Genomic DNA, 26844 nt, shown 5'->3' on the forward strand with positions numbered 1-26844 from the left:
GCTTCCCCCTTCCCATCTCTCCCTTCACCTCTAATGGTCTGGCATCCATCTTCTTCCCTTCCCTCCTCCAATGGTCTGGCATCTCTTTCCTCTCCCACACCCCCATGGTCTGGCATTTTACTCTCTCCTCTCCCTTCCCCCCACTTCCATCAGCATCTGCCCCCTTTCTCTCTCTCCAACCCAATTCCATGCAGTATCCTTCTCTCTTATGTCTTTTTCCCCTTTCCCTGAAATTCCATCAGCATCTGCCCCTTTCTCTCCCTACACCACGCTTCCATACCACCCTGACCCCCTTTCTCACCCTCCACATCCTTCCATACCACCTTTACTCCCTTTCTCTCCCTTCACCACCCTGACCCCCTTTTCTCCTTCCACCACCCTGCTATGCTCCTTTCTCTCTCCATCCAAATCATCAAGGTCCCACGATAACTACTTCTGCTGCCTCTGCTCCAGAAGAGGTAAGTGATGTTGGAGGGGGACTGGGATGGCAGACACAGTGAGTTGCGGCAAGGTCCTGTGATGACTGCGGCTGCCGATCCACCCCCTCCCCCCTGACATCACTTACCTCTTCCGGAGCAGAGGCAGCAGAAGTAGTCAGTGCGGCTGCTGATTCTGCTCTGGAATAAGTACGGCAGCCGCACTGAGGTGCCGTTTTGAGCAGCGTGGGAGGTTCCGGATCCGGCCAGCTGTGCACCCCCTTGAAGTGTGCACCCGGGGTGGACTTCCCCCCCTGCCCCTCCTTGGTACGCCACTGATTCCATGATGCAACTACATGAAGGATGATTGTAGAAGTATGACCCAGAATTGCTATGAGGTGCAACACCTGATAATTAATGTTATGAAATACTTACAAATATATAAATATTGCTCCCTAATTTTTACTACTACATTATAATAGAAGAGATGTTCTGGAAGCAGTGGCGTACCAAGGGGGGGGGGCAGGAGGGGCAGTCCGCCCCAGGTGCCAACCCTGAGGGGGTGCTCCCGGCCTTGCCGTTCAGTCCCCCCCACCCCCGAAGGACCGCTCGCCCCACTGACCTTCCTGCAGCACCTATGAAGCAGCCCGCAGCAGGATCGCGACGTCAGCGATCCCTGAGCTGCTTGGGCGCTGCTTCCTGCACCGCGGTCCTGCCCCCCTCCTCTGACATCGCGATCCTGCTGCGGCTGCTTCATAGGTGGTGCGGGGAGGCCAGGGGGGCGAGCGGTCCTTCGGGGTGGGTCGGGGCATCAGGCCTTCAGGGTGGGGTGGGCGGGCAGGCAGGCTGGCTTTCAAGGGGGAGGGGGGTGACAGGCAGGCAGGCAGACCTTCAAGGGGGGGATAGGCAGGCCTTCAAGGGGGGAGGCAGGCCTTCAAGGGGGGAGGCAGGCCTTCAAGGGGGGGCAGGCAGGCCTTCAAGGGGGTGGGACAGGCCTACAAGGGGGTGGGACAGGCCTTTGGGGGGGACTCTGGTTTAGAAGTACACAGAGGGAAGGGGGTGTTCAAAGAGACGTGCATATGCCAAACTTTGGGGGGGAGAAGAAATAATGGGTCTGAAAATAGAGGAGAGGGAGAGAGATGATGGACCATGGGATTTAGGGAGGGAGGGAAGGAACAGAAAGGGAGAGAAATTGGACACAAGGGATGGTGTGGAGGAGGGATAGAGATACTGGATAGGAAGGTATTTGGGAAAAGAAAGGGAGAGATGGTGGACTCTGGGGTGGTGGGGAAGGAGGGAGAGATGCCGGATGAAAGGGTAGTTAAGAAAAGATGGATCTGTGGAGGGAGATGAAAAAGAGGAAAGATACCAGACTTCCTGGGGAGGGAAGGGAAATGGAAAGGGAGGACAGAGTTGGCAGATGGATGGTTAGCAAGAAGAAAGAAGGAGACCCTGGCAAGCAAGTTATCAGAAGAAAACCAGAGCCTTGGACCAACAAGATTTGAAATATAACCAGACAACAAAAGGTAGAAAAATTAATTTTATTTTCTGTTTTGTGATTATAATATGTCAGATTTGAAATGTGTATCCTGACAGAGCTGGTGTTGGACTGCAAACGTGAGCTAGGATTTAACAGAGAGAGGAAAAGTCCTTTTTGTTTCTTTATTTTATTTACACCACAGCGCCAGTGTGGTTAGGAGAAGCCAAAGGGGGTGAAAAAGCTATAAAACCCACCAGGAGTTTTGAAAAAAATCACCCAACTGGACAGGAAAATCGAATTGAAAAACCAATTCAATAGGCTGAATCGAATCGAAATTTTTTTTTCCTGAATCTGGCAGCATTAGTTTGCGCTACTGTCTTAGACTTTAGGACCTGGGATTGGGGAGAGATGGCATCCTCAGTACTTTATAATGCAAGTGAAACGAGGATTTGGTCAGACTTTTGAAGGGTCTGCAGATAAAAAATATTGTATAGGCCGGGGACATGAGACAGCAGGAAATGGGAACTTTTCTTCCTTCTATTTTTGTGAATGGAAAGGCTGAGGATGTCAGAGAGTTCAGTTAAAATATGTGCTTTATAAGAAAATATAATAATGTGTTTTATAAAGTTTATAGCATAGCTGGCCTACCTAGTGAGATGTTCGTAGTGGTGGTAGCGTGTCAATGTGTTGAGAGGAAGAGGTGGTCTGGGAAATTCTGCTGAGCAAACTCCGGGCCCATTTCCACCCCCCAGTTAGTCCACTCCACTCAACTGGTTCACACACTGAGTGGGTCTTTGGGTGTTGTTTTGGGATCTCTTCCAGTGGTTTATCAGTATCTCCTTCTGGTCCAAGGAAGGAAACTTTGTTATCCTTAGCATTGACCTACAGAATATGTTTGTAACAGCGCTGCTTGTGTGGCATTAGGCTATGTAGTGATCGAAAGAATAAAACAGACCTTTGCACATTTTTGCACTATGTGGTGGGTGTATGAGGAGATTCACATTTCCTGCACAGCTAAGTCCATGTGAAGTTACCTTGTGCTGTATTTGACATCTAGCAAAGTCTCTGTTTGAAAGGCAAGATCTAAACTTAAAAATGAAGTGGCCAGAAGTTATGGTAAAAGCAGATAGTGTAGCTGGTTTTAAGAAAGATTTGGACAAATTCCTGGAGGAAAAGTCCATAATCTGTTATTAAGACATGGGGAAAGTGTCTGCTTGCCCTGCATCGGTAGCATGGAATGTTGCTACTCTTTGGGTTTTGACCAGGTATTAGTGTCCTGGATTGGCTACCATGAGAATGGGCTACTGGGCATGATGGACCATTGGTCTGACCCAGTTAGGCTATTCTTATGTTATGTTCTCATCTGTAGGGGCCTTTGCTTTCACTTCTTATTTTAATGTATTTTTTTTCTGGGAACTTATCAGTGTTTTTTATAATGGGAACAAAAATGGAAGAGAATTAATGTGTGTGGGATGAGGAGGTAACTAATTTCTTCAGCTAAATAATTCAATCCACCTCAAACAGACATAGGAGAACTCATGCACCATTCACACACCCTCCAACCAAAAACGTCAAAAGAAAAAAACTATTCGACAACCTCCTAGCCATTCGAGCTGCAACACTCGACACCCAACTCTACAACCAATTGACATCGACCACAGACTGCAAAACCTTCAAAAAGAAATAAAAACACATAAAACTGAACTAACACAATCAGAACTGTCCCAAGCATCACCTGCAACTACTCAATATGTACTTCTGATGTCATGACAATTCAGACATAATTTATGTTATGTTATGTTAGGAATATAAGAAAATTTTCACTGCCTGTTTCTATTCTGACCATTTATTCCGTTTCATGGTCATTACAAAAAATATTTTTTTACATGGGGGGGGGGAGGGGGGTGTCAAAAAATGATGGGCCCCGGGTGCCACATACCGTAGGTACGCCACTGTCTGGAAGCATCCAGAGCATGATCTGCATTCTATCTCTTCCTCTTTAGGTGAGGAGATAGCAGATTGCTGGCTTTGTGCATCGGAAGGGGAGGGAATGAAGGGATTCATATGGGGGATTATTATCTGAGTTTGGTACAATTGATATTATTGTAATCACATTTAATGTTAAAGATGGTTTATATATGTTATTGGTTTCCACTAAGATGTATCACAATATGGCTGAGTATAAGTTGGGTTGTCGATACTCCCTGGATGAAGGCTGGACATTCAGGAATCCAATGTGGTAATATGCTTAACAAGTTTGTAATATATGAGGGTTCTTCGAAAAGTTTCTGCATTTTCATATTTGTGCAGGAAATGGTTGGGATGGGAGAAGTGGTAAGAAGGCACGTGATAGAATGTCATGTGACTAGTCTGGCAAACTGGCTCATCTTGTAGATAGTGATGCAATTTGCTTTTGAGATTTAATAAATAGTGTTTAAAAAAAAATAAGTGTGGAAACTTTTTGAAGATGTATGTAGTGAAAAACCACTAAATCATTTAGAATATTGTTTTGGAATATAGTGGGTATTAAACCATTAAACGGATCGTGGGATACTGAGGGAGGACCTGGGATGTTACACAAGTATAGAAAGCTAACCAGGTAATAAGTATAGAAACCCAACCAGGTCGTGCATGTGCAAGACCGGAGGGTTAGGACTTCGATGGGAAGATAGGACTTCAATGAGAAACTAAGGTGGCAAGGGAGCCCCTTCTGGTGATTCAGACAGGTCGTGACCTGTTTGGGCTGCCGCGGGAGCGGACTGCCGGGCAGGATGGACCTATGGTCTGACCCGGCGGAGGCACTGCTTATGTTCTTATGTATAAAAGTATTATTAGTACTGAAATGCCACAAAGTGATCTTAGCATGTCTCCTAGAGACTAAGACTGACTGAGGAAGAGCATGCAAAATTAAAGAAAGGGTGGGTGGGGCAAGTGTCTTCAGCATCTTCTCCTCAGAAAAAGGCTGGAGTCACTCTATTAATATGTAAAGGCCTCCCGGGCAAAATATTATACTAGACGTAGATCTCAAATCTGTTAATTGTCTACAGTCTTAACTGATATGTGGAGGACTATTTAGATGATACTGGAATGCATAGAATGGACTCCCCAATATGAAATCAACTAAATAGGCCCATTCAAGTAAAAGAATTGCAATTGGTTATTAAATCCCTCAAAAGATTTACTGCTCTGGGCCTTGATAGAGTTTCACCTCAATTTTACAAACTAAGGTTGGACTAAATTTGTGGGCCACTGGAAGCATATTATCACACAGCATTGGAGGGAGAGAATTTTCCCAGTATAATGAACATAGCCCTTATTACACCGATACCGAAACCAGGGAAAGTCAGCTCAGATATAGAATCTTACCAGCCAATTTCCTTACTAAATGTCGATATTAAAATATTTTCCAAGAGGTACTCAAAATGAAAATAGATCAAAAAGACAGGTCGTGCCAAGTGCCAAATCGAAGCGTGTTTTAGATGTATCTAAAAACAGATTAGGCCTTTTCAAAGGTGGTGTACGTCCAGAGTGAAAAGGGGCATTTTTGAAGGAGTGGTTAGGGCGGGAGGTAGGTGTGATGTAGGCTGACCTAGACTTAGTTGTCCTGCAGCGATAATCGAAAGTTCAATGAGACTTCCTAGACGGAACTTACAGGTATATGTTGTGACTTGGGCAATTTTAAAACAGGTATATGTTCCCATAAGGTATCAAAAGTGACCAGATAACCACTGCAGGGACAAAGTACAGACCCCCACACATTCCCCCAGTGATCACTAACCCCCCCACCACCACTATAAAAATTGGAATAAAAAATGTACATACCTGCCTTCAGAACATCAGCACCTGGCAAAGGAAAGCCTAGGTGGCTTAGGTAGTCTGGGGGGGGGGGGGGGGGGCTAGTGAACCATAGAGAGGAGGACCCAAGCCCATAAGCCACTCTAACCACTGCATTCATGGTGAAACATATGCACCTCCCAAAACCCTACTTTACTGCAATATATGTGCTACCTGTAGCCATAGGGCCTATTGGGGTGGTAGATAGGTGGGTATAGTAGGTTTTGGGGGGCTCACCATGACCTGCAAGGGAGTTGTGGTGAGAAGTTTTTTGTGGCACCCTTTTTGTGAAGTTCACAGCAGTACCCTGTAAGGTGCCCCACTACTCCGTTGCCATGTCTAGGTATCTAGTCCATCACTTTGCTGGTACATCCCATGTCCAAAAGGTCTTGTTCTAGGCGTTTTTGACTTGGATGATTTTTTTGGACGAGAATGAGGTATAAACATAGATGACTTAGTGGTCTGGACGATCAAACAGCCGGACGTACAAGTAAACAATTCTTGAAAAAAAAAATATTTTGGACGTATTTGTTGAAAATGGACTTTGTACATTTTCGACTTTGGGCAACTAGCGACTTAGGCCCAAAATGGACTTAGATTTTTTTTTTTTTAGTGCATAGTACCTGTTGAAAGTTAATGCTCTTATGTTTTCAGGTGGACTTCCTGGGACATCAGGCCGCTCATTGGTATAAATTAATATCTGGATTTTTAAATAAGAAACCAAAGACTGGTCTTCAGGACATTTGGAGTATTGAGATCAAGTATCAAATTACTGCATCTCAATGGCCACGTATTTGGGCTTGGAGGATGAGATGTACTGTGTCTGCATCTACGAGACAAACTTGGTCTTTTCTGTTAAATAGAGCATTTTGGTCCCGGTTCATTTACAGAAGTTAGATAGCTCTAAATCTAATAGATGCTGGCACTGTCATCTTGAAGCTGGGACATTAGATCATTTGTTATTCTATTGTCCATTGATACTTGCTTTTTGGAAATCAATAAGGGGTCAAATAAATAGTTTGTTAGATAATCCAGTGGCATTATCCTATGAAGCCAAATATCCTCATTATGACAGGGGTTGCCATACAACAGATTACGAATAATTGGGAAAATCGGGATAGGCTGAATTATAGCATTTGCTGGAACTCTTTGTGTCACATATTTAAAATGGAAAGGATAATTGCCATGCGGCAGGGAAATTTTAAGAAATTTCAGGTTTTTTGGGAGCTATTAACAAGATACTATAATTACTGCATAGAATAAATATTATTTTTTTTTCCCTTTTGTTCATACACGTCCAGGGTGGGGGGGGTGTGGGAATATTTTATGATTTCTTTTGCTTATGAATAATTGGGTATAAGGGAAGGGTTTTTTTTTTTGCGAGTTAGAATTTGATGATATATTACGTGATGTTAAAGTATAAAATGATTGTATTTTATGTTACACTTATTGTGAGTTTTAAAAATGAATAAAGATTAAAAAAAGAAAAGAAATTAATGCGGGACCACTTACGACATCCTATTTAGGAGATGCTAAGTATTCCTGTATTAACTCTCTGTTTGCCAGTTAGGTCCAAACTCTATAAACCGCACCAGCTTTAATTGGTTTAATTGCCTTTAATTGACACAATAATTGATTGTGTTGTTTAAAAGCAATTAAAATGTCATAAAAGAAATAGTACCTCCACAAATGGCACATGAACTGCAAATCATTCAGAACACGGCCATAAAGTTAATCTACAATGCAAAAAAATTCGATCACGTCTCCCCATTATTAATTGATGCACATTGGTTACCAGTTAACCATAGGATCCTCTACAAACTGATGTTCCTAATTTTTAAGTCTCTCACATTCAGCGAACCACAATTCATTTTAAAATCACTTATCCCATACAAACCTCAAAGATCTTTGCGTTCATCTAGTCAAAATTTATTAACTGTGCCATCATTAAAAGTCATTGGAACAAGAAGAGCGGAGATGTTTACTGTTGCAGGGCCACAATGGTGGAATTCCCTTCCCCATTACATCAGAATTGAAAGTGATATCCTAGTATTTAAAAAGCTTTTAAAATCTTATTTATTTAAGGACGCCTTTGATTTATAATTTAACTAAAGGAGGCCTAAATCAATTTTTACGTAAGAAAAGCTTTGAAAATTTTACCCTACCTTTCGTTCTTTCCTGGTTTTTTGTTTTTTTTCTTCTCCCCCATTGTAACTTTACCCTCCTTCCCTTTCTCTCATGTGAGTCTTTATTGATTTTATTGTAATTAGGTTATAGTTTCTATATTATATTATTATGTACATCGCCTAGAATTTCAAAATAGGCGATTCATCAAATATGAAATAAAACTTGAAACTTGAAACTACAGTGGTGCCTACCAGTGCCTAAGGGTACAATAGGTGTGGTTAAAACTGGAAGTACCCTTAGGTGTCAGTAGATGCCTCCGTAGTTGCGATTCTTGCCACAGATAGGCACCAGAAATGTTGGCCTTGAAAACCCTGGCCTACATTTCCGGCACATATCTGTGATGCAGCCATGATTCTATCAACGATGCAATTGGCACACGATCAGCATCGCTTTTGTGGGCAGCGCCTTAATGCATTGTATGTTTAATGCACTAGTTGGCTAATACTTCACCCTTTCCATACCCTCTGACAGAAAAATTCTGAAAATTCAGTAATATGCGATTTAATAGGCAGTAATAGGCAAACTTCTGTAAAACCCTTTAACAAGGTCATATGATAGTTTATTTCCAGTGTTAACTACATGTTAAGTGCTTAACGCCCTTTGGTAAATTGGTTTCTTAATTTCATTATGACTTTATACTTGGAATCTTTTGTGTTATTTGGGCTTGGTAGAATTTCGTACAATGCTTTTATTTTATTTTTCTCTTATGTCTTATCCTCTGTGCACTGTGTACTGCTTCAACTAATAGCCAATCTGTCGATCAAATCGGGAAGGATTTGGGAAAACTGAAATGTGGCGAATGGTACGCCGATATTCAAGAAAGGTTCGAGGGGAGATCGAGAAACTACAGACTGGTGAATATGACCTTGGTACCAGGAAAGATAGTAGAGGCGCTGATAAAGGACCGCATCATTGATCACCTTCATGGACACAATCTGATGAGGACCGGCTAGCATGGCTTCAGCAAAGTGTCTCCCTATCTCTTGCCTGAACTCGAGTTTGCATGTGTAAGTAACAATAGATTTTCTTAATTTACTGGACCGAGAATGATTACCTAGAACAAAAATAAATATTCCTGAAGAAGAAGCACAACTGAGATTTTAGTTAGTGAGGTGGAAAAATATAAAAGCCAGCGTTTTGGCAAAGGATCAAGTAAAATCAATCGTTAGCAGAAGCAGAAAATTTAGTTTGGAATAGTTGAAAAAAAAAAAAAAAAAAAGTTTGTTTTAACTTAATTGCAACAAATACCAATATTTTGAAAATGTCTTCAATTTCACTTTGATCATCCTGGATACATCTGGCCTAGATTCTTTCCCACTGCGAAAGGCCCCGTCTTTTTCTGTCAAAAGATTTCTTTATCAGCAAGTTTCAGTTCAGTGAGGCTAAAAATGAACTGGGAAAAATCACAGTGTTGTCTCTCAATTCAGTCTTTCAGCAAATAGAAATTGTTGTAGTGAAATTCAATTGCATCCTATATAGAATGTAATCTTAGTAGCTGAGCCTTTAACAGGAAAAGAGATCTAACTCAGATTTGAGTGAATGAAACATAATAGTCAAACTGATTTGGCTTTGTCTGACTGCTGCTATGTTAGAGAAAGCTGCCTGATTGTACAAGATGTGTTGGCTTTCTTCTAAGGACTGTTGTTCCCATGACACACATCGGCAGGCTTCTGCTTCCCCTTTCTCGTAAACCTTTGGCTGCCGGTGGATATCAAGATTCCAGTTGACAATGTTTGGGCCAAAATTTTCAAATGGAGGTTTATCAGTGGCCAGTAGACTTATAAACTCCTCTAGTTAGGTTTACCATATGGCTCCAGTAAAAAGGAGGACAGATTGAGACATCCAGGTTTTACTTCCATTACTTTCAATGGAAGTAAAACCTGGATGTCTCAATCTGACTTCCTTTTTCTGGAGCCATATGGTAACCCTACCTCTAGTCACTGGTATCCAAAGCACTGTACAGACATCCCCAGCAAAAATTGCTCTAATCACTCAGGCTATATTAGCACAGTGCCTGCCAGATCCTAATAATAATAATAACTTTATTTTTCTATACTACCATAATCAAACGACTTCTAGGTGGTTCACATTGAAAGAAGGCTGGACAATCAGCGAATTACAGAATGCATGCAGTGGTTGAAGCTACAGCCTCAGCACCCTGGGGTTGTGGGTTCAAACCCCACGCTGCTCCTTGTGATCCTGGGCAAGTCACTTAATCCTCCATAGCCCCAGGTACGTTAGATAGATTGTGAGCCCACCGGGACAGATAGGGAAAATGCTTGAGTACCTGATTGTAAAAACCGCTTAGATAACCTTGATAGGTGGTATATAAAATCCTAATAAAACTTGAAACTTGTATATGTTTAGTATTTTTATTGTTGGTAGATCATTTTGACTTGGTCATTTTAAAAGTAGCTCGCAAGCCCAAAAAGTGTGGGTACCCCTGCTATACAGACTCCAGCAGGGTGTTTGTATGAGTGAAAGCACGGTTTGTGATAGTTATACAGTGGGTTTGTGATAGTTATACAATATGTATAGGGATATAATATTTTGCAGGGAAACCATTACAATAATAGTATGATAATGGTCAGAAGATGGGAGGATGCTTGCAAAGCAATGACTTCATTTTATAATAGAAGGCTGTCCTTGACTGAGAAGAAGAGATGTTGCTTGTGAAGGCAATATCTAATTGCAAAGGTATGAAGCAAACAGAAAAGATGATTTGGATGCCAGAGAGTCTAATGTCTATGGGGACTAGTGAATGAAGAGGAATACATTCTGTTCTAACTTCTTGGACAAAAGTCAGCCAAGGATCTGAGAAGCGATGCTTCCCTACATGGTTGATTAGAGAAAGAGAGAGAGAGGGAATTCCCCCAGGTTAATAATAAAGTTGGCCTTCCATGCAAATGAACTGGATAGCAAGATTGTGTGCAGGGCCGCCATCAGGGCAGTACTACCAGTCCTGCATTCAGGGGCCCGGAGGTGACAGGGGGCCCGGGCTCCCCCAGGGTCCTAAGCAGTGTTCCCTCTTAGGCAGCGGTCTCAAACACGCGGCCCGCATGTGGCTCTCCAGGTTTTATTTGTGGCCCGCGGTCTGGAGGCGATCATTCTCTTCCTTTTGGAGCTGCAGCCGGCTCGTTTGTTCAAAGCTGCGGGTTGGCGGCTCCTTGCGCTATCCACTCCTGCATCGGAAGCCTCTCCGATGTCACACCATCAGAGAGGCTTCAGACGCAGGCGCGGATCTCGCAAGAAGCCGCCACCCGCAGCTTTGAACGAATGAACCGGCCAGACACGCTGCTGCTCCAGTGGCGTACCAAGGGGGGGGGGGGCGGTCAACTGTTCTCCTTAGCGTGCGGCTCGTCTAGAGCAGTGGTGCCCAACCTGCTTCCCTTCCCTTCTCACTGCTGCCATCGGTAATCAGGCCAGCACCGTGTCTTTGATCTCCCTGCTTCTCTTCCCTGCTGGGCCGACCAACTCTCACGGCGGCCCGACGTCAATTCTGATGTCGAGAGGACGTTCTGGCTAGCCAATCGCTGCCTGGCTGCCCGGAACGTCCTTTCCGACGTTAGAATTGACGTCGGGCGGCGAGAGTTGATCGGCCCAGTGCAGAAGAGAAGCAGGGAGATTTCGGCCTGTTCCCGATTGCGGCAGCAGCCTATTCCGCGGTGGTGGTGGCATGGGGGAGGCAGGAAAGAAGAAAGAAAGAAGGGGGGGGACAGGGAGCCAGAAAAAAAAGCAAAAAATGGGGCACGGAGGAAGGAAGGAAGAAAGAAAGAAGGGGGGGGGGACAGGGAACCAGAAACAAAGCAAAAAAATGGGGCACAGAATCAGAGAAAGATAGACATAGAGAAAGAAAGAAAAAGTTGGGGGAGGGAATGAGGTCTGGAGGAAAGGAAGCATATAGGAGGCTGAAAGAAGGGAAGAAATATTGGATGCACAGTCAAAAGAATAAAGTGCAACCAGATGAAATTACCAAACAAAGGTAGGAAAATGATTTTATTTTCAATTTAGTGATCAAAATGTGTCTGAATTTATATATGCTGTCTATATTTTGCAGTATGGCCCCCTTTTACTAAATCGCAATAGTGTTTTTTAGTGCAGGGAGCCTATGAGCGTCGAGAGCAGCGCTGGGCATTTAGCGCAGTTCCCTGCGCTAAAAACTGCTATTGTGGTTTAATAAAAAGGATGGGGGGTATATTTGTCTATTTTTGTATGGTTGTTACTGAGGTGACAATGCATAGAGTCATCTGCCTTGACCTCTTTGAAAAAACCCAGAATAGGAATGATAATTAACATTTTCTCAGCGTATAGTGTGCTTTGTGTTTTTTAATTTTATTTTTGGTAGATCATTTTGACTTGGTCATTTTAAAGTAGCTCGCATGCCCAAAAAGTTTGGGCATCTCTGAGCTAGAGCGTTGAAACTGTGTATTTCTATTTTATCCCCCCTTTTACAAAACTGTGGAGCGTTTTTTAGCACCAGCCGTGGTGGTAGCAGCTCTGATGCTCAGAATTCTATGAGTGTCAGGGCTGTTACCATCGTGGCTAAAATCCACACTACAGTTTTGTAAAAGGCGGAGGGGTTCGTTTGTGATGACATATTCCATACTAGGCGAAGGTGTTTTCTGTGTGTTTGAAAGACATGGTTTTCTGTTAGGATTGACGATGTAGGATTGATCTGTGCTGGTCTGGCTTGTTTAGTTTTACAATGGGTGTATTGATGTACTGCTCACTGCAATATGTAAGATGCTGCCTTTTCCTAGGTACTCAAGAAGGACATGGCAGTGCTTGAGAGAGTCCAAAGGAGAGCAACGAAACTGGTAAGAGGGCTAGAACACTGCCCATATGCCGAGAGGTTGGATAAGCTGGGGCTCTTCTCTCTGGAAAAAAGGAGGCTCAGGGGAGATATGATAGAGACCTTCAAGATCATGAGGGGCATAGAGAGGGTGGATAGGGACAGATTCTTCAGGCTGAAGGGGTCAACAGGCACGAGGGGGCATTCGGAGAAACTGAAGGGAGATAGGTTCAGAACAAATGCAAGGAAGTTTTTCTTCACCCAAAGGGTCGTGGACACTTGGAATGCGCTACCGGAGGAAGTGATCAGGCAGAGTACGGTACAGGGATTCAAACAGGGATTGGACGGATTCCTGAGGGATAGGGGGATCGTGGGATACTGAGAGAGGTGCTGGGATGTAACACAGGTATAGAAAGCAAACCAGGTCGTGCATGTGCAAGACCGGAGGGTTAGGACTTCGATGGGAAGATAAAACTCAATGGGAAACCAAGGTGGCAAGGGGGCCCCTTCTGGTGTCTCAGACAGGCCGTGACCTGTTCGGGCCGCCGCGGGAGCGGACTGCTGGGCAAGATGGACCTGTGGTCTGACCCAGCGGAGGCACTGCTTATGTTCTTATGTTCTTATATGTGGTTTGTTACTAAAAATCATGTTTTTCTTACAGATGGGGGGGGTTGCCAAAAAATGATGGGCCCCGGGTGTTACATATGCTAGGTACGCCACTGTATGTAAAGATACCAGAAAGCTGGCGTAGCAAAAACTTTAAGTAAATTGTTATTCTTCTAAGTTTTGAGTATTTAACCCTCCCACAATCTCACGGGCACTCGTTTCAAGTTTATTGAGATTTTGATTTAAACGCAATATCAAATATTTTCAATGCGTATAACAAAAATAAATTTGGGGAAATAAATAAAACCATTTGAATAATAAACATACAAACATATCCATAGATGATTAAAAATACATAAGGAGTACAAGGATAAACTACATTTGTTTAAAAATGCGTCCTCCGTGCCTGCTCATAAATTTGTGGAGTATGTAACTTGTCGCTCATGCATATTTTTTTTTGCACACATCTCATCAATCCTTAGAGGAAACATTGGTCCTAGGCCACCATAGCACAAATTCCTGTATTATGCTTCTGCTGTGCACAACAATAAACAATAAATACTGCTGTCATACTTTTTTTTGTCCCCTGCCGATTTCCTGATAGCACCCCCCCGGACAAAAGGGGGGGGGAAGGGGTGCGTGGGGGGCCCAATAGGATTGCTCAGTAAGGGGCCCAGAAATTTCTGATGGCGGCCCTGATTGTGTGAGTAATGTTGCTCATGGGATGGCTGATGGGATAACTGTTGCTCATGATGAGTAATGTTGCTCATGGGATAACTGTGCTTGATTTGGAGGATTTCACCTCATAAAGGTGTTTTTATTAAAAAGAGTTTCCTGGCATAAAATAAGATTATTTGTGGGTATTTTGGGGTGCATATTTTCATTTTATCTATTTCTTGTGTTAATAAGTTGTACCCTCACTTCTTGCATTCTGTAATTCGCTAATTGTCCAGCCTTCTTTGATGTGAACCGCCTAGAAGTCATTTGACTATGGCGGTATAGAAGAATAAAGTTATTATTATTATTATTTTTTGATAGTCTACATATAAAGGCCTCCAGGCATTTGCTTCCTTGTTCACCAGAACCTCTTAAAGTGGGGTTTTTTTTTCTACTTTTTCTGTATCCCCTGGATCAACCTCTTACTTCAGTGTGTTTTAATGTACACTTCTCCCTCCGTATTCGTGGGGTCTGTATCTACGGTTTCGATTATTCGCGATTTTTTGACCCCCTACAAAACATCACCACTACACTTTTTTCCTTTAATTGTACAGTATCGATAAAAAAGTTTATCACTTACCATTACTGTTATTCGTGGTTTCATTAGTAAAAATGTTGGCAGATTCCTTAAACCGCGAATAACATATTGAAAAGTCATTCAGGTTTTTTCATATTCATGCCTACATCCGGAACGTATCCACCGCGAATACGGAGGGAGAAATGTATTAGCATTTATTCAGGTTTTGGAGTTTATGTGAAAAAAAAAAAAATACAGTTCAGCACATCAGCCTCAGAGAATTTTCATGGCTGCTGAAAACCGACCTGGACATTTCTAATTCCGTTCTTTAGACATAATTTGTGTTGCAGGTCTTCCTTGTAACATTTGGTAGCCCTTCTCTGAACTGCTTCCATTCTTTTTATGCCTTTATGAAGGTACACCATCCAAAACTAAAATTAGTACTCAAAGTGCAATCTAATTAAAGATCTAAAAATATGGTTTCTGTTTTCAGGTTTAAATTAATAAACACCCATAAGACACTCTGGATATTCAAAAGCATATTCGTATAAGGGCAGCCTCTATACAGATAAGTGCCCTATCTGCCAATATATTCGTCGACACTATCCAAACAACTACAGAATATTCTTGACTGTTTCAGCACTATCCAGATAGTGCTGGATGGAGTGGGATAGGGTTACCATATGGCTCCAGAAAAAGGAGGACAGATTGAGACATCCATTGCTTTCAAGGTAAGAAAAGCCCAGAGGTCTCAATCCGCCCTCCTTTTTCTGGAGCCATATGGTAACCCTAGGTAGGGGGAAGCAAGAGCATCCTGCCTCACTCTTACTCTGACGGTGGTCTTCTTGCTTTGGTGCTTTTTCTCATTGCTTAAAAAATTATCTTTCTCACTCTATTGATCTGACAATGTCTTCCCTCTGCTTTGGGCTGTCGGCTCAGTTGCGCTATTGCAGAAAGAGCTTTCATTTGTAACTTCCTAAGATGCTACAGCTGATTCAATATACCTTTCTCAACTAGCTAGCTTAGCTATGTCAGCAACTCTCTTCAACTTCATCCAGAAACCTTTATTTTCGACCCCTAAGTCCAATCATCATGGTTCATCTCTGTGTAATGATTGGGATTCTCTCCTTTTCCCCTATGTGCTGTAAATTCTTCCTTTGCCTCATCCTACAGCCCTGGCCAAGAAAGAGAATAGAAGATTTGACCTGGAAATTGAATTCAGGTTCTTTGCATGGTCCTGTCACTGTTTTCAAGATTTTAAGCCAAATCAGAGTTTTTCTTGTGATATGTGAAACATCTTTGGGAGCCAGAGAGACTGGTCTTACTGATAATTACTGTGTGGCTTGTTTAAAACATTTGTGTCTGATCAGCCTGCCAATTTCTACTGGTCCTTTGTTTTTTATTAGCCAAAAAGCTATACTACATGTTTGGTAATATAATTTGTATAGATAAAGCATTGTATGCCTATTATTAATTCTTCAAAAATGGCTGAATCAATTCAATGAGTTGTACATGTAGTTCCTCCTTTGGGCATATATCAGGTATTTGCACAGATCCAGGTCCCCTTTCCATTGAGTTATTGGATTATCTGATGGGAGGAATGAATAATCCAGTTCAAGACCCAAAAGCATGCAACTTGTAGTTGGCAGAAGTACTTCAGACATGGGCCTAATGTTATAAAAATACAAATCGTCATGAATACTTTTTTTTTTTTTCCAACTCAAAATACAGAGCTGCCGTTCTCAAATTCAGTCTGCAGAGCAAGCAGAATAGGGATTAGATTAGAACCTTTCTTCTCTATAATGCTGATTTGTGGGTAACAATCTTTCCCTTCCTTTGGATTCTTCTTCATTCTCTAGATTTCCTCAACCCCAAAATTTATTTTTAATACCTAACTCTGTCTTCAGACAATCTCTTCCTTTCTTTGAATCTGTTAAAATTCTGGATTAGTACTCAAGGGATAACTTTATTATTTCTCTGCTTATCAGACTAGAATATAAACAACTTTTTAGTCAGATGGTCAGAAGCACCTCTGCCAAGCTCCTCTGCTATGTCCTCTACTTCCATTAGACCAGTGTCTCTCAAACTTTTTTAGCTCCGGCACACTAACCCCTTCTTCTACAAAGCCACACTAGCGGCTGCCGTGTAGCAACAGCCCCGAAGTCCTTTAAATCTCTATGGGCTTCGGGGCCATTACCGCATGGCTTTGTAGAAGAGGGGGTAAATGGAGCAAATGTTTTTCACGGCACACTAAATGGAGCAAATATTTTTTGTGGCACATTATAATTGAAATTATAAAATTGCAAAACCAACAAAAAATTAGAGAGTTATTTAAACTTCTTTAAGCTATTTATGGGGTAATTATAACAATGGTGAATTGACAGTAAATAGAATAGAATTGCTAATCAATGCAATGGATGTGCTTGCTTTTGAGTGCAAATTAACTTAAAATGCAGCTCGATAGTCAACAAGCAAACATGCATTTCATTATTCACCATCTGTAGTCATTCACTTTAGAGAATGACACGGGAAAAAAAATCTGTCCCCGCCACTGCCCCGTCCCACCATCCTCTGCACCGCCCCATCACTGCCGTTCCCTTCACTGCCCCGTCACCGTCACCCCTTTCACTGCCCCGTCACCACCACTGCCATCCCATTCACCGCCCCGTCACCGTCCCTGCTGCATCCATATAAGCCTTAGTACTATAATATTTAGCTTATTCCTTTCTTATAAATCAAAGTTCCTGCTGCTGAACTAGAGAAAGAGATGTTCAGCTGGCAGGGCTTTGTTTATAAATTTTTATCAATACAACTAAAGCAAAAAATAAATAGAATTTTTTTTCTACCTTTGTTGTCTGGTTTCTGCTTTCCACATCTTCTCATTCAATTCCTTCCATCCACTGTGTGTCTTCTCTCTGCGTCTTCCATTTGCTGTTACTGTGCCTCTCCCTTCACTCCCCCCCCCAATTGGTCTAGCACCCATCTTCTTCCCTCCGCTCCCCCATAGTCTGGCATCTGTCTTCTTCCCATTCTGTCTTCCACATTTCCCTTCAGGGTCTGTTCCTCTCCACCCTCCTTCAATGTCTGTCCTATTCCTTTCCACCACCACCCTTCCCTCCCTCCTTTACCATCTGTTCCTTTCTACCACTCTTCAGCTCCTCTCGCGTGGCCTATCTATCTACCTTCCTCCCTCTTATTTTCATGGCACGTTACAATGTAATTTGTGCAAGCCACTGGAGCCTGCGAGCTCGGTCCCTATCCCATCCCCACAAACCATCTCGCTTCTGTGCTCCTATTTTCCCCATTTCTAATATCTCCCCTATGTATCTGCCATTGCCCCCCCCCTGTGTCCATATACCATCCCCATGGCATGTCCCCTTTATGTCTCTGTCCCTATGTTATGTCTCTGTCCCTATGCCCCATGCACATAATTTCCCCTCTTTCTGTTACCTTCCTGTGTCCAGATTTCCCCTATCTTCCTATTCCATACCAGTGTGTCTCTTCTTTTCAACCCCATCTAGCTTTTTTCCCTCTTTCTTCCCCCCCCCCCCCCCCTGCTTCTAGCATCTGGCTCACCTGCCTGTCCTTCCCTTTCTTTCCTGCTTTGGGTTTTTCTTTCCATTTTCATCCCCTTGGCCCAGAATCATTTTCCCTTTCACTCCCTTCTTCCAGTTTGAGCCGGGAACACGGGCGATCTCACGGTCCTCGCAGCCCCCACCGGCCTGCCCAATCGATCGTAGTGATTAGCCAGCTCTCTCCCTTCTCCTCACCTTAGTTTGCAGGCTTTCTTTTTCAGTTACCTGCACACGCGGCTGCTCAGTGTTCAATCTTCTGCTCTGCTGCAACTTCCTGTTTCCGGTTGCGTCAGAGCAGAAGATCGAAACTGAGCAGCAGCGTGTGCGCGGCTCTTTGATAGCGTGCTGGTCACCAAAAAAGAAAACCTACAAACTAAGGTGAGGAGAAGGGAGAGAGCTGGCTAATCACTAGGATCGATTGGGCAGGCGGGTGTGGGCTGCGGGAACCGCGCGATCCTTCATGCCTCACTGCGGGGACAAGACCATTCACCGCTCCACGGGGCGGTGGATGGCCTTGTCCCCATCCCCGCAGCGACTGCTAGTTTTCGTTCCCCGTTTTGGCGGGTTACCCGCGGCTCAATGCGGTGGCTGCGGGTAAACCGCCACCGTGTCATTCTCTAATTCACTTTTTTTGATTTAATTTCTGTCAGAGCTGAAAATCCAAGTTTGTAAAGATAAGAAGATCTAAAAGTTAACAAAGCCTCGATTGCTTTGTTGCTGAGGTTAGGATAACCGCTGCATAAAAAAATAAAGCTAACTGCATATAAAATAAAACTAAAATTACTTGCTGTTAGTTTTCAAGGACCAATCACGTCAAAGAATGATGCTTGTCTAGGTAGTTGTGTCCTTACACATACAGATGCTTATAGCATTGACAGATTCTTGCGTACCCAACTTACATGTCATCTATCCTAGTGTATAATTATGAAGGGAATTTTTAAAAATAAAGTAAAATTCTGGAATCTCTCATGGCATACCTGGAATTCTTTGGGGCACACCACTGTGCCACGGCATACAGTTTGAGAGATACTGCATTAGACTGAAATGACATTCTTACCTTTGGACAGGGTTCCTCCTTCTCAGGCTTTTTTGTAACTTCCCTGATGGTATGTGGGAACTGGCCGATGGACTTCTGCTTTCTCTAATACCATCAACTGTCTGGAGAAAAACAGGCTGACCTTCTGCTCCTTTCTTTTCTTCTCACCTGATAGAACCACTTTTTAGCAGAGACAGAAAATACACCTTGCCCCTTCTGTCATCTTCAACTACCCTTTTCTGACCTAACTAAACTTTGAACTCAGGCCCCCTCCAAAGCTGCTGTACCCATTCATTGGCTGGTGGGGATGCTAAACTCCCACTAGTCAAAGAAATCTGCCCCCCCCCCCGCCCAAGCATCCTTGTTTCTCCTTGTGCTGCTTCAGGAGCAAAGAAGTTGGTGGCATAGCTCCAACTGCCAACACTGGCAGTCCCTGAGCCTACTCAGTTCACACGGAGTACCTGTGTTGGCAGCTGGAAGCACATCGCTGACTTTCTCATTTGTGAAGCAGCACGAGAGGGAGGGGTCCAGCCATTGAGTAGACACTGCAGCTATGGAGGGGGCCTGAAGCCACAGCGGAGTAGCCCAGGCCCTCCCCCATGACTCTGCCACTGTTGTAAGTAGATGCCTACATGCAACGGCTTATGGTTTGTGGGTGGAATGCACAATTACATCCATAAATTATAAAATCTCCTATAATCTATCCATGTTCTTTTTGCAAGCTAGATGTGAGCATTTAGGCCAGCTTGTGTAAGCAATTACATTTTAAATTTAAGTGTATTTCATTCCCTTATGCTAGCATTCTATACAGAAAAGTAGATGTCTATTTATTTATGGAATAGACTCCACATGTGTGTTTTTGGCACTTAAAACCAGGTCCTCCTTATATGTCAGGTGTTTTACACACGAATAACTATTCTATAAATGGGTACCTGCATGTAGGCACCACTTGTGCGCATTAAAGGACCAAATACCAGCACTTGCATGGTATATTAAAGTAACCAAATGCTATTCCGTAAGGGTGTGTCATGGTGAGTAACTGCAAAGGGGATATTCACGTGGACAGAGTACGAGCGAGGGATGGTTAGTGCTACCACTTGCATGCACAACATACAGAACACAGTAAGTAGCACATACCATTCTACATTTAGGCGTTCACGGTCTTGCCAGGTCTATGGCTGGTGTAACTGTGGGTGCCTAAATTTGCATCAATGCTGGGGACCCCCAGCATTCTATTATGGAATCTGTGTGTCCAGATGCTGTTATAGATTGAGTTCTCACCGAGTGGCATTGGGAAGCCTAAAAGGAGAACCCCTCTTACAAAATTGCCCCTTAATATTCATATGCAGGTCCAGTTATGTTGAATGCTATGCCTGGGAATTTACGTTTATGTGACAATGTTTTGAGGTGTAGGGAATTGTTAAAAAAAATCTTTTTTTTTTTGTCCAGGCATTTTATTGAACAGAAGATCTATGAACTTGGAGAGCTTCCAGCACTATTATTGCAGCATATGGGTGATGTAAATGATGTTCTATCAGTTTCAATGTTTGTTTAAAGTGATTAGGAATGTTTTATTACAATTCTTGGCACTTTGTATTCGTTTTGAAAATTAATAAAGATTTTAAAAAAAGGAATGTTTTATTGTGAGCTGCCTAGGTTTTAGGTGGATAATAAAAATAAATACATTTCTTAATGCATCTAATATCTTATTTAAGTATGATCAGTAATAGCAGAAGAAGAACAGGGTCAGAGAGAGAGAGAGAACAGAAGACCTCTCACTGCTGCCAATCTCCTCTCAGTGCAGTGAGAAATCGCAGATACTATTTTATCTGGTTCCAACTCTTGAAGCGGCAGCTTGTACTACTGTTTCTGATTCTTTGCTCTGCAGGAATCAAGATATACCAGAAGACAAACATAAAACATCCTGGGAGGTATATGCACTCAGCTTACAGCATATTACATAATTATATTCCTTTACTTTGTTCTTTTCCCCCCTTTTCTTGTGTTTCAGACTTTTAACTGTCAGGCTGGCATGATGTAAGCCCTTGGCATGCTTGTAGGTGAATTGGCACCGCCACTGGCAGATGACTGAATTGCAAATTGTATATTCCTATTATATCATTAGCATACTGTACACTTTGGAATGGAAACAGCTCTGCTCCATCTCAAATAATAAGTCCCAAATGTAAGTTGTGGAGATTTATAGGGAGTGTTGCAGGCATTTTGGGAGCAAATGGTAAACTTCCATCCTTATTCTAGCTACACAAATCTGACTGTGATGTGCTCTTGTGTTACATTTAATTGCAAACACAATTTAGAGCAAATTCATCTTTTCAGAAAGCTCTCAACATCAGAGCATGCTACAGGCAACTGTGGTAGGGGGGAGGGGGGGGGTTGTGTTGAGTTGGGTACAATTTTTACTCATTATTTCCTAGAACTTTTCCAGATACACCATCACCAGAAATTTTCTTCAGCCTCTCTAATAACATAATTGCAGTATTTTAAAGCCTGGTTCATAATTATTTTAATTTCTTTTTAATAAAGATGATTCCAATTAAACAGAAGCAATAGATGATGCTGTCTTTAGAAACAGATACAAATAATGATGGGCAACAGATTTCTTTGGCTGCTTTTGGTTTTCTTTATTTTTAGGACTATTGATATCCAGGAAGGAACAGGCATGGAGAGAGAGAGAGAGAGAGAGAGAGAGAGAGAGAGGAAGAGAATAAAATGTTTGTTTTCTGTGCTTCTGGTCCATGGTATGTTTGTACCATAAATATACACCCACACAAATGCACCCAGCCAGAAAAGTATACACACTCCATCTCTCTCTCTCTCTATAGCTACTATATCTGTAAAGACAGGAATAGATACAAATCTTTCTTTAATCTAGGGGACACGCCAGGAAGTTACAGAGTAGTACATTTAAAACAAATAGGAGAAAGTAGTTTGTCACTCAGGGTTAGGGCTGCCGGATTTTCCAGGATATGTCTGGACAGCTTTTCATAACCCGGCACTTTGTCCGGGTTTTGAAAAGCTTCTGAGAAAATCGCTGCCCGACGAGAGCAGACAGCCGGGGGGGAGGGGAGAGTGGCTAGGATGGGATTGGGGTTTGGGCTAGGGTATAATGGGGCGAGGGGTGAGTGGAACGGGGGGGGGGGCGGGGGGCTGGGAGGCGGGGCTAGGGGGTCCGGATTTTCCAGACAGAAAATCTGGTAACCCTACTCAGGAACTGATTCTATAAGTGGCACTTGAAATGGCAGACACCTAGGAAAATGGCATCTGCCGCGTGCCAATCACATTCAGGCATCAAATGATGAATTTAGGTGCTAGTCATATAGACCAGGGTTTTAAAGGCCTACATTTCCAGCACCTAGTTCATCGTACAATAATACCTAATGGTGTTTAGTGACATCTAAGGTCAACTCTTCCCCTAGACATGCCTACTTAGGGGTGCCACATCACTAAGAGCTGCTAGGCGCCCATGTGTTAGCTGTCATCCCTGGAGGCACCTAGGTATTTTTTAAAATTGTCTTTTAATCAGCTGTTAATGGCATGATCAATTATCGATCCATTTAGAGCCAATTAAAACAATCAAGCGCCTCTTTTATCAAGCTGCACTAGAGGTTTTTAGCACGAGCCAGCATGGTAAATGCTCCATAAGAACATAAGCAATGCCTCTGCTGGGTCAGACCTGAGGTCCATCATGCCCAGCAGTCTACTCTCGCAGCGGCCCAACAGGTCCAGGACATAGAAACATAGAAAATGACGGCAGAAAAGGGCTATAGCCCACCAAGTCTGCCCATTCCAAATACTCACCCCCCCTGAATTCACTCCCTTAGAGATCCTACGTGAGTATCCCATTTTCTCTTAAAAATCTGACACGCTGCTGGCCTCAATCACCTGCAGTGGGAGTTTGTTCCAATGATCCACCACTCTTTCGGTGAAGAAGTACTTTCTGGAGTCGCTATGAAACTTCCCTCCCCTGATTTTCAGCAGATGCCCTCTGGTGGTTAAGGGTCCCATGAGACAGAAGATATCATCTTCCGACTCGATACGTCCCGTGATGTACTTAAACGTTTCAATCATGTCTCATCTCTCTCTTTGTTCCTCAAGTGAGTACAGCCGCAATTTATTCAGTCTTTCTTCATACGTGAGATCCTTGAGCCCCCAAGACCATCCTGGTGGCCATTCGCTGGACCAACTCAATTCTCAGCACATCCGGTAGTGTGGTCTCCAGAATTGAACACAATACTCCAAATGAGGCCTCACCATGGATCTGTATAACGGCATCATGACTTCAGGTCTTCTGCTGACGAAACCCCTACGGATACGACCCATCATTTGTCTTGCCCTGGAGGAAGCCTTCTTCACTTGATTGGCAGCCTTCATGTCATCACTAATGATCACCCCTAGATCACTTTCCGCCGTGGTCCTGACCAAGGTTTCACCATTTAGTACATAAGTTCTGCATGGGTTTTTCTTACCCAGGTGCATTACCTTACATTTTTTAGCATTGAAGCCTAGCTGCCAAGTTGCTGACCATCGTTCCAGTAGCAGTAGGTCCTGCGTCATATTATCAGGTAAAATGCTTTTACCTACTATGTTGCAAAGTTTGGCGTCGTTGGCGTACTCTGCCCTATTAAGTCCTCTGGAAGTGCATTCCAGGTGTCCACCACACGTTGGGTAAAGAAAAATTCATTCAGGAAGTGGAAAAAGGACAAAACTGAGGGGAACTGGAAAGAGCACAGGAAATATCAAAAAGAATGTCCAACGCTCATAGAATTCCTATGGGACCTGGATTGGCAACTGTTTGGACACAGGATACTGGGCTTGATAGACCTTTGCTTTGCATAGGCAGTGGAACACTTTTTTGTTTGGGGGAGCCCTAACCCCAGCAGGATCCTGTGGCACCACCTCTCTCTCCCCAACTCCCAACTACCTTCCCCATTTGCTGAATTTTAAAAAAATCGGCCTGCCCCTGTAGTCTTCATTCTGCAGTGATGCTGCGCGGCTTCTGCCGGATGATTTAAAATTACAGCGACCGGGAGGAGGTGAGTGGGGGAGTAGAGCCATAACTGACTGATCGCCTATGATCTGTTTTAGTGTGGCAAATCTTATGTTAATCCCTCTGTCTATCTATGATATCTGTCAGTCTATAAAAGGAAGATGATTTTTTAAAAATTTTAGTATTTATATACCGCTTATAGCCTACATTCAGGTACTCAAGTATTTCTTCCTATCTGTCCTGGTGGGCTCACAATCTGACTAAAGTATCTGGGACAGTGGAGTGTTAAGTGACTTGTCTAGGGTCACAAGGAGCAGTGCTAGGCATGAACCTGCAATCACAGGGGCTCTTAACCAGATAGTACCACTGAATATACCTTCTAACAGCTAAAGCTGAAAACGGCTATTGTGTGAGTGGCCAAGAGGCGGAGTCAGAGTAGAGTCAGCCATTAACCTGATAAGTAAACCAAGCAAATCGGATTGCATAAATAGCACTCCTATCTTTGTCTAGTTTCACTTATCTGGTTAAGGGTTGAATAGGGGCACTTACCCAGTTACTAGTAAGTGCCAGCCAGATGCACATACCAGAGTATTTTATGCTGGTGCTTGGATATGGCCAGGCATTGAATATCCATCCAGGCATAATTTCAGCAGTGCTGGTCAGCATAAAAAAATATGGTGACTGCTGTTGCTTGAATATTATCCCTTGAGTAGATGCAACTGATAATACTTTAGCCAGAGTCTATTCATTAAGGGCCAATTCATCCAAATTTAGAAAAAAAAAGAAGAAGCATAAACTCCTGATATTCTGGTTTGTGATTGACCCATGCTTAGAGTTACCATATGGCGCCAGAAAAAAAAAAAAAAAAGAGGTCGAATTGAAGTATCCGAGTAATACTTCCATTGAGAGCAATGAAAGTAAAACCCGAATGTCTCAATCTGTCCTCCATTTTCTGGAGCAGCAACCACTTGTTTGATAAGGCACAGCCTTAAAACAATCCCAAATATTCAAAAACTAATACGCGCTGTTTGAAGTCTTTGCTCAAATTTTCACATGCATCCACATATGACAATCACAGATATATATGCACAAAGACAAATAGAGAAAAACAGACCTCAATTGTTTGGCTCAAAACCCCCTAAAAAAGTGCCAAACGAGCCACTATCATCACGGGTGCTGAAAAATACTCCATTTAGACATCATACTTCACTGCTTGTGCTTTCAAACATATGTTAAACTGTAGATTATATGCAACGTGAAAAATCAGTAGCAAGAATCTTATAAGTGGTGATAGCAATCCAATTGTAGAAGATATGCAAAAGAAAAAGAAGTGGCTACCAAAGGCGCAGTATAACAACACTGTCTCAAAAGGAAAAAAAGCAAAAAAAAAAGTAACCACTTATCTTAGAAGGTCTGTCATACAAGGCAGGCTGATATCTGGCAGTCCATCGCACAACTTCCCGACAGAAAGGGTTACCTCAAGGGAAAGAACTTTTCAATCTTCCATTCACATTTCGCCAAACAGAACTATAGAGTCCGTGTTCAAAGATGCGAGAAAGGAGGATTGGAAAGGAGCCTAAACATTCATCTGTGTTGTTCCCCAGACTGTCACAAAGAAGCTATTATTGACTAGTGCAAAACATGCCTCTTAGGGCAAGAGGCATATAACTTATGAAATCAATAAATAAACAGATATCGGAAGACCTCATAGTTTGGGCAGAAGGGCAAAGCAACACCAACAGTAGTTAGAGGGTTTATTGAGATATTTATATTTTCCAGTAAGCCTGTTTTCAGCATTCTTTGAAGCTTAGTTATTCAACAGTTAAACATGTTCACTTGAAGTCTTTGATTAGTAAATCTTTCAAACATAGCAACATAGTAAATGAAGGCAGATAAAGACCTGAACAGTCCATCCAGTCTGCCCTATAATTGCATGCATTACAATTTCATGATTAATTAAAAAGCCTTTTTTTCTTTATTATTTCTGGGCCATAGAACTTAGAAGTCCACCTGGTACTGTCCTTAGGTTCCAACTATTGGAGTTGCCTTTGAAGCTCACTCTAACCTATCCAAACCATCTCCTTTGCGGGATTTAGACCATGAACGTTTGCTCATTCAGAATTCTAGTTAGTGATCTTCTGTGTTCATCCCACACTTTTTTGAATTCCATCACAGTTTTCCTCTCCATCATTTTCCGCTCCACTAACATTTAGGTACTAAGCTTTGGAATGATCTTCCAACAGAACTCAGGCTTATCTTAAGGTGGCCAAACAGATTGAAAAGGTGATGGCGAAAGCTTGAAGGATGCTAAGTTGCATAGGGAGAGGTATGGCCAGTAGGAAAAAGGAGGTATTGATGCCTCTGTATAAGACTCTGGTGAGACCTCATTTAGAATATTGTGTACAATTCTGGAAGTTGCACCTTCAAAATGATATACAAAGGATGGAGTCAGTCAAGAGGAAGGCTACTAAAATGGTGTGTGGTCTATGTGATAAGGCATATGGGGACAGACTTAAAAATCTCAATCTCAAATCTGTATACTTTGGAGGAAAGGTGGGTGAAGGGAGATATGATAAAGATGTTTAAATACCTACATAATATAAATGTGCATGAGTCGAGTCTCTTTCATTTGAAAGGAAACTCTACAATAAGAGGGCATAGGATGAAGTTAAGAAG

Source organism: Geotrypetes seraphini, chromosome 1 (assembly GCF_902459505.1).
Source record: "Geotrypetes seraphini chromosome 1, aGeoSer1.1, whole genome shotgun sequence".
NCBI classification, from domain to species: Eukaryota; Metazoa; Chordata; class Amphibia; order Gymnophiona; family Dermophiidae; genus Geotrypetes; species Geotrypetes seraphini.